General features: G+C 41.2%; 1 protein-coding gene across 3 annotated transcripts in view; it reads left to right on the top strand.

The window, feature by feature from the left end:
* EIF3G (eukaryotic translation initiation factor 3 subunit G) overlaps positions 1 to 9,424 on the top strand; it is a 767,140-nt gene that overhangs the window by 288,120 nt on the left and 469,596 nt on the right. The gene's annotated exons all lie outside the window — the stretch shown is intronic.

Below are 9,424 nucleotides of genomic sequence, written 5' to 3'. Positions count from 1 at the left end.
TTTATCCATTTTGAGTTTATTTTTGTGAATGGTGTGAGAAAGTGGTCTAGTTTCAACCTTCTGCATGTTGCTGTCCAGTTCTCCCAGCACCATTTGTTAAAGAGACTGTCTTTTTTCCACTGGATGTTCTTTCCTGCTTTGTCAAAGATGAGTTGGCCATACGTTTGTGGGTCTAGTTCTGGGGTTTCTATTCTATTCCATTGGTCTATGTGTCTGTTTTTGTGCCAATACCATGCTGTCTTGATGATGACAGCTTTGTAGTAGAGGCTAAAGTCTGGGATTGTGATGCCTCCTGCTTTGGTCTTCTTCTTCAAAATTACTTTGGCTATTCGGGGCCTTTTGTGGTTCCATATGAATTTTAGGATTGCTTGTTCTAGTTTCGAGAAGAATGCTGGTGCAAGTTTGATTGGGATTGCATTGAATGTGTAGATAGCTTTGGGTAGTGTTGACATTTTGACAGTATTTATTCTTCCAATCCATGAGCAGGGAATGTCTTTCCATTTCTTTATATCTTCTTCAGTTACCTTCATAAGCTTTCTATAGTTTTCAGCATACAGATCTTTTACATCTTTGGTTAGATTTATTCCTAGGTATTTTATGCTTCTTGGTGCAATTGTGAATGGGATCAGTTTCTTTATTTGTCTTTCTGTTGCTTCATTGTTAGTGTATAAGAATGCAACTGATTTCTGTACATTGATTTTGTATCCTGCAACTTAGCTGAATTCATGTATCAGTTCTAGCAGACTTTTGGTGGAGTCTATCGGATTTTCCATGTATAATATCATGTCATCTGCAAAAAGCGAAAGTTGACTTCATCTTTGTCAATTTTGATGCCTTTGATTTCCTTTTGTTGTCTGATTGCTGATGCTAGAACTTCCAGCACTATGTTAAACAACAGCGGTGAGAGTGGGCATCCCTGTCGTGTTCCTGATCTCAGGGAAAAAGCTCTCAGTTTTTCCCCATTGAGGATGATGTTAGCTGTGGGCTTTTCATAAATGGCTTTTAGGATCTTTAAGTATGTTCCTTCTATCCCGACTTTCTCAAGGGTTTTTATTAAGAAAGGGTGCTGGATTTGGTCAAAGGCCTTTTCTGCATCGATTGACAGGATCATATGGTTCTTCTCTTTTGTTTTTTGTTAATGTGATGTATCACGTTGATTGATTTGCGAATGTTGAACCAGCCCTGCATCCCAGGAATGAATCCCACTTGATCATGGTGAATAATTCTTTTTATATGCTGTTGAATTCGATTTGCTAGTATCTTATTGAGAATTTTTGCATCCATATTCATCAGGGATATTAGCCTGTAGTTCTCTTTACTGGGTCTCTGTCTGGTTTAGGAATCAAAGTAATACTGGCTTCATAGAATGAGTCTGGAAGTTTTCCTTTCCTTTCTATTTCTTGGAATAGCTTGAGAAGGATAGGTATTATCTCTGCTTTAAACGTCTGGTAGAACTCCCCTGGGAGGCCATCTGGTCCTGGACTCTTATTTGTTGGGAGATTTTTGATAATCGATTCAATTTCTTCGCTGGTTATGGGTCTGTTCAAGCTTTCTATTTCCTCCTGATTGAGTTTTGGAAGAGTGTGGGTGTTTAGGAATTTGTCCATTTCTTCCAGGTTGTCCAATTTGTTGGCATATAATTTTTCATAGTATTCCCTGATAATTGTTTGTATCTCTGAGGGATTGGTTGTAATAATTCCATTTTCATTCATGATTTTATCTATTTGGGTCATCTCCCTTTTCTTTTTGAGAAGCCTGGCTAGAGGTTTGTCAATTTTGTTTATTTTTTCAAAAAACCAACTCTTGGTTTCGTTGATCTGTTCTACAGTTTTTTTAGATTCTATATTGTTTATTTCTGCTCTGATCTTTATTATTTCTCTTCTTCTGCTGGGTTTAGTCTGCCTTTGCTGTTCTGCTTCTATTTCCTTTAGGTGTGCTGTTAGATTTTGTATTTGGGATTTTTTTTTTGTTTCTTGAGATAGGCCTGGATTGCAATGTATTTTCCTCTCAGGACTGCCTTCGCTGCGTCCCAAAGCGTTTGGATTGTTGTATTTTCATTTTCGTTTGTTTCCATATATTTTTTAATTTCTTCTCTAATTGCCTGGTTGACCCACTCATTCGTTAGTAGGGTGTTCTTTAACCTCCATGCTTTTGGAGGTTTTCCAGACTTTTTCCTGTGGTTGATTTCAAGCTTCATAGCATTGTGGTCTGAAAGTATGCATGGTATAATTTCAATTCTTGTAAACTTATGAAGGGCTGTTTTGTGACCCAGTAAATGATCTATCTTGAAGAATGTTCCATGTGCACTCGAGAAGAAAGTATATTCTGTTGCTTTGGGATGCAGAGTTCTAAATATATCTGTCAAGTCCATCTGATCCAATGTATCATTCAGGGCCCTTGTTTCTTTATTGACCGTGTGTCTAGATGATCTATCCATTTCTGTAAGTGGGGTGTTAAAGTCCCCTGCAATGACCACATTCTTATCAATAAGGTTGCTTATGTTTATGAGTAATTGTTTTATATATTTGGGGGCTCCGGTATTTGGCACATAGACATTTATAATTGTTAGCTCTTCCTGATGGATAGACCCTGTAATTATTATAATGCCCTTCTTCATCTCTTGTTACAGCCTTTAATTTAAAGTCTAGTTTGTCTGATATAAGTATGGCTACTCCAGCTTTCTTTTGGCTTCCAGTAGCATGATAGATAGTTCTCCATCCCCTCACTCTCAATCTAAAGGTGTCCTCAGATCTAAAATGAGTCTCTTGTAGACAGCAAATAGATGGGTCTTGTTTTTTATCCATTCTGATAACCTACATCTTTTGGTTGGCACATTTAATCCATTTACATTCAGTGTTATTATAGAAAGATACGGGTTTAGAGTCATTGTGATGTCTGTATGTTTTATGCTTGTAGTGACGTCTCTGGTACTTTGTCTTACAGGATCCCCCTTAGGATCTCTTGTAGGGCTGGTTTAGTGGTGACGAATTCCTTCAGTTTTTGTTTGTTTGGGAAGACCTTTGTCTCTCCTTCTATTCTAAATGACAGACTTGCTGGATAAAGGATTCTTGGCTGCATTATTTTTTCTGTTTAGCACACTGAAGATATCGTGCCAATCCTTTCTGGCCTGCCAAGTTTCAAAAGAGAGATCAGTCACGAGTCTTATAGGTCTCCCTTTATATGTGAGGGCACGTTTTTCCCTTGCTGCTTTCAGAATTTTCTCTTTATCCTTGTATTTTGCCAGTTTCACTATGATATGTCGTGCAGAAGATCGATTCAAGTTACGTCTGAAGGGAGTTCTCTGTGCCTCTTGGATTTCAATGACTTTTTCCTTCCCCAGTTCAGGGAAGTTCTCAGCTATAATTTCTTCAAGTACCCCTTCAGCACCTTTCCCTCTCTCTTCCTCCTCTGGGATACGAATTATGCGTATATTATTTCTTTTTAGTGTATCACTTAGTTCTCTAATTTTCCCCTCATACTCCTGGATTTTTTTATCTCTTTTTCTCAGCTTCCTCTTTTTCCATAACTTTATCTTCTAGTTCACCTATTCTCTCCTCTGCCTCTTCAATCCGGGCTGTTGTCGTTTCCATTTTGTTTTGCATTTCGTTTAAAGCACTTTTCAGCTCCTCGTGACTGTTCCTTAGTCCCTTGATCTCTGTAGCAAGAGATTCTCTGCTGTCCTGTATACTGTTTTCAAGCCCAGCGATTAATTTTATAACTAGTATTCTAAATTCACTTTCTGTTATATTATTTAAATCCTTTTTGATCAGTTCATTAGCTGTTGTTATTTCCTGGAGATTCTTCTGAGGGGAATTCTTCCGTTTGGTCATTTTGGATAGTCCCTGGAGTGGTGAGGACCTGCAGGGCACTTCCCCTGTGCTGTGGTGTATAACTGGTTGGTGGGCGGGGCCGCAGTCCGACCTGATGTCTGCCCCCAGCCCACCGCTGGGGCCATAGTCAGACTGGTGTGTGCCTTCTCTTCCCCTCTCCTAGGGGCGGGATTCACTGTGGGGTGGCGTGGCCCGTCTGGGCTACTTGCACACTGCCTGGCTTGTGGTGCTGGGGATCTGGCGTATTAGCTGGGGTGGGTAGGCAAGGTGCACGGGGGCAGGAGGGGCAGGCTTAGCTTGCTTCTCCTTAGGTGGTCCACTTCAGGAGGGGCCCTGTGGCAGCGGAGGGAGTCAGATCCACTGTCGGAGGTTTGGCTCCGCAGAAGCACAGAGTTGGGTGTTTGCGCGGAGTGAGCAAGTTCCCTGGCAGGAACTGGTTCCCTTTGGGATTTTGGCTGGGAGATGGGCGGGGGAGATGGTGCTGGCGAGCGCCTTTGTTCCCCACCAAACTGAGCTCTGTCGTCCGGGGGCTCAGCAGCTCTCTCTCCCTTTGTCCTCCAGCCTTCCTGCTTTCTGAGCAGAGCTGTTAACTTATGACCTCCCAGAGGCTAAGTCGCGCTTGCTGTCGGAACACAGTCCATCAGGCCCCTCCGCTTTTGCCAGCCAGACTCGGGGGCTCTGCTTGGCCGGTGAGCCGGTCCTCCGCCCCGGCTCCCTCCCGCCAGTCCGTGGAGCGCGCACCGCCTCGCCGCCCTTCCTACCCTCTTCCGTGGGCCTCTCGTCTGCACTTGGCTCTGGAGACTCCGTTCTGCTAGTCTTCTGGCAGTTTTCTGGGTTATTTAGGCAGGTGTAGGTGGAATCTAAGTGATCAGCAGGACGCGCGGTGAGCCCAGCGTCCTCCTACGCCACCATCTTCCCCTCTCTCTGGATTCCTTCTTATTTTTTGTGTGTCTATAAGTTTTTCCTTGTGATTACCATGAGATTAATATATAGCGTCCTACATATACAGTGGTCTACATTGATGATCAGTTAAGTCCAAACACATTCTAAAAGCAGTACATTTTTACTCCCCCTTCCCTCATTTTATGTATATCATGTATATGTGTACATATACATATGTAAACATATGTATATATTTATGTATGTATATGACATCTTTTGTTTTGAGTCCTTTGGCTAATGTTTATAGATATAATTGATATTTTCTGTTTTAACCTCTATACTGGCTTTACAAGTGATAATCAATTATGTTTATTGTATGTTTACTTTTACTTGTTAAAAGTTTTTCCTTTTACTTCTCATTATGTCCTTTTCTTTCCACTCAGTTCCCTTTAACATTTCTTCTAAGTACATTTAACTTTTATTTTTGTTGGAAACTCTCTCCTATTCTGAATGATAACCTTGCTGGGTATAGTATTCTTGGTTGTAGGGGTTTTCCTTTCAGCACCTTGAATGTATTATGCCATTCCTTTCTGGCCTGTAGTTTCTGCTGAAAATCAGCTGATAGCCTCATGGGGTTTCCCTCATATATAATGGTTTTCTCATCTCTTTCTTTAAAAATTCTCTTTAGGGGCACCTGGGTGGCTCAGTCGGTTAAGCGGCTGACTTCGGCTCAGGTCATGATCTCGCGGTCCGTGAGTTCGAGCCCCGCGTCGGGCTCTGTGCTGACAGCTCAGAACCTGGAGCCTGTTTCGGATTCTGTGTCTCCCTCTCTCTGACCCTCCCCCGTTCATGCTCTGTCTCTCTCTGTCTCAAAAATAAATAAACGTTAAAAAAAAGTTAAAAAAAATAATAAAAATTCTCTTTATCCTTACTTTTTGCCACGGTAAGTATTACATGTCTTGGTGTGGGCGTTGCTGGGTTCATCTTTTTTGGGGCTCCCTGTCCTTCCTAGACCTTGATGTCTGTTTCATTCCCCAGGTTAGGGAACTTTTCATTCATAATTTCTCCAAATAAGCTTTCTACCTCTGTGTTTCCTTTGGGACCTCTATAATGCAAATGTGTGTACAACTGATGCTCTCTCAGAGCTGTCCTCGTATCTTCTTTTTTTTTTTTAGTTTTTAAAAAAAAGCTTATTTAAGGGGCCTAGATGGCTCAATTGGTTGAGCAGCCGACTTCAACTCAGGTCATGATCTCACAGTTCATGAATTCAAGCCCCATATCGGGCTCTGTGCTTAGAGCTCGTAGCCTAGAGCTTGCTTTGGATTCTGTGTGTGTCTCTCTCTCTGCCCCTCCCCTGCTTGTGCCCTGTCTCTCTCTCAAAAATAAACATTAAAAATAAATAAAATTAAAAGGTTTGATGGCCAAGGCATCCATTTCAAAGAGGCATCCACTGCAAAGATGGTTACCAGAGTAAACATATTACCAGCTATATGATTGAAGAGCCAGGCCACCTCTTCTGACTGAAGCCCCTTTATTTTAGAAACATGGTTGATTTCTCCATACTTCAAAATTCCTACTCTTATGTCTGAAATCCACCAATAAAGAATAAGCCTGTACACAGGCCCCCACCCTCAAGTCCGATAAAAGAAGAATGCCAGGCCATTGCATTTTCTCTCTTCTACCTGAGACCTTGCTGTGTGGCCTCAGGTGAGCTGTATAATTTCTAGGTCTTCTTTCTTGATGGTTATTGCTGAAGGGTGCCTTGCAACCCCAAGGGCCAATCCAACTAGAATATTGGTTATTGAAAGGCTGAGACCAGCACAAAACAACTGGCATAGCCAGCAGGACTGCAGTATTGCCCTTGCAATTAACCGAGGAATATCCTTTACCTTCAGCTTCCTTTACTAACCACCTCACTCAGGAGGGTAACAGCATCTGGGAGTGAAGTACCACTTGCCAGAGGTCTGCTGCCCTGCTATGTGATTTTGCATACTGCTTCGCCACTGTCCTGCCAGCGGGTTCTGGCCCAAAGGTTGCAGTAATCCAACAATCTCCCCAGGACAGGTGTTCAAGGCCATATGATTTAAAGAAACTACCAGACCATAAGGGCCTTCATGGACTAATACTGTGCATAAGGGTTCTCCCTCCACACCTTAAGGCCAAAGAGAGTTAAGGAGGGTGAACTGGACTACAAGGCTACTGTCCCTGCCCAAGGAGAAGCTCTGAGCTAAAGGCACAAGGAAAGGATTCCTGTAGGTGAGGAGAATGGTACACCTCCATCTGTGACAACAGAACCAGGGGGTCATGCCAGGAGTGTGTATCCTAACACAGAAGAGTGAAACAGCCTTGTAACAGGAAACCAATGGCACCACCAGAAATAAAATACAACAGGCGTATGGTTTCTGTGTCACTTCACTCTTTGTCTCCTGACCTGTTCCAACTCTGAAAAGGCCTTATTCAAAACTGAGTCTGGACAAGGACTGACAGACTGATTTTTTAAAAATGTTTACTTATTTATTTGAGAGACAGAAGGAGACAGAGAATCCCAAGCAGGCTCCGCACTGTCAGCCCAGAGCCTGATGCGGGGCTCAAGACTCATGAACTGTGAGATCATGACCTGAGCTGAAATCAAGAGTCGAACACTCAACTGACTGAGCCACCCAGGTGCCCCTGGAGAATTATGTTTTATGGGCCTAATTACAGGTGTTGCACTACTATACTTTATTTGGAGCACTAAACCAATCAATCAAGAGGGACTAAAACTCCTAGAAGAAAACATTCCAAAAAAAAAAAAAAACTATTAAAATTAAGTGCTTATGAAGTATTCCTAAAACTCAAGAAATTTAGTTTCTATATGTCATTTCAGTTCACATGACATGGGGTTATTCTGGTAAATAAAACCTAGTTTACATTTGGCTTAAAGCAGGCATGTCTTCAGAGTTATTAGCATTAAATATAATGTAGATAAACAACTTATATTCCATCTGGGTTTAATAGTCAAATAAATTCATGCTATCTCTAAAGTGGGGAATCTAAACATAATTGTTGGGAACAAATGATTCAGATAGATGTAAATGGGATAAAAGTTCAGGCAAATTTTTCAGCAATAATTACGTGTTATGGTATGTCTATTTAAAAATAGTTTCCCAGGGCACCTGGGTGGCTCAGTTGGTTAAGTGTCTCACTTCGGCTCAGGTCATGATCTCACAGTTTGTGAGTTCGAGCCCCACATCAAGGTCTGTGCTCTCAGCACAGAGTCTGCTTCGGATCCTCTCTCTCCCTCTCTTTGTCCCTCCCTTGCTCGTGCTCTCTCTCTCAAAAATAAATATTAAAAAAAAAACAAGTTTTCCAAATCTCTTTGGTAGCTTGAACTTTAAGAGTTTTGCTAAGTTATGGGAGCCTGGTTGGCTCAATTGGAAGAGCATGTGACTCCTGATCTTGGGGTTGTGAGCTGAAGCCCTACGGTGGGGGTAGAGTTTATTTAAAACAAAAAACAAAAAACTTCTACTTAAGTTAAAATAAATGATGGGAAATTCATTAAATATCTAGATCATCAAGATCATTTCCAAATAAGATAAAATACTGAAACATTAATTACTGAACACCAGCTTATCTACTTTTGGTTTTTCTTTCTTTTTTTTAATGTTTTGTTTTTGAGAGAGAGAGAGGGCAAACACCAGTGGGAGAGGGGCCGAGAGAGAGAGAGAGGGTGACATAGAATCTGAAGCAGGCTCCAGGCTCTGAGCTGTCAGCACAGACCCTGACCTGGGGTTCAAACTCATGAACTGCAAGATCATGACCTAAGCTGAAGTTGGACGCTCAACTGACTGAGCCACCCAGGCGCCCCTACTTTTGGTTTCTTATTACAGAGAAAGAAGATATTTGGGGCTATTAGTAAACCTGTCTGTGCCACACTGAAAAACTATGCTATTACAAAGTGTTTTGAGGAAGTATAAGCTTAACTCATAAATTTACCAATCTAAAGAATGCTGGTATACCACAATTTACAACTGCTTACTACTTCAAGTTTCTATAGGTATATTAATTAGAATTAACCCATAGAAACCTAATTAAAATTACTAGAAATAATAAAGCAAGGTATGCAAGGAAGGTAGAATATGTCTTTGTGTATGAAAGGTATTAGGTATGACAATGCATGTTTGTTAAGGGAAATGAAAATAATTTTGTTTTAAGAAAAAAGAGGGGAGCACCTGGATGGCTCAGTTGGTTGAGCATCTGACTTTGGCTCAGGTCATGATCTCGTGGTTGGTGGGTTCGAGCCCCACATCAGGCTCTGTGCTGACAGCTCAGAGCCTGGAACCTGCTTTGGATTCTGTGTCTCTCTCTGTCCCCCTCTCTCTCTCAAAATAATAAACATTTTTGAAAAAATAGAAAATCTGAATGTAAAAAAGATAGTTGTACAAGGTTTGTGAAAAAGGAATCTTGGGAAAAGAATTTTACGTGTGGTCAAACTGGCTAAGATTAGAGTGGATCTAATTAAAATTGTAAAAAGAATTTTAATATTAAAAAGTACACTGCTACAAAGTTAGAATTTGGTTTTCATGGATTACTGGTGTGCTCTTGAGATCACCAAAGTTTTTTGTGCTTTTAGTTTTAAATTTACCTTTTGAAAAAGCATAATTCTATGTTGCAAAATAACTTATTGTGCTTCATGTTATCTCTGTCCTCAGGCCTTTGCTTAAGTAAACCTA

This window comes from Panthera uncia, chromosome A2, assembly GCF_023721935.1.
Source record: "Panthera uncia isolate 11264 chromosome A2, Puncia_PCG_1.0, whole genome shotgun sequence".
NCBI classification, from domain to species: domain Eukaryota; kingdom Metazoa; phylum Chordata; class Mammalia; order Carnivora; family Felidae; genus Panthera; species Panthera uncia.
The sequence above is the reverse complement of the archived record's forward strand: the minus strand, read 5'-3'. Positions and strand labels throughout refer to the sequence as shown.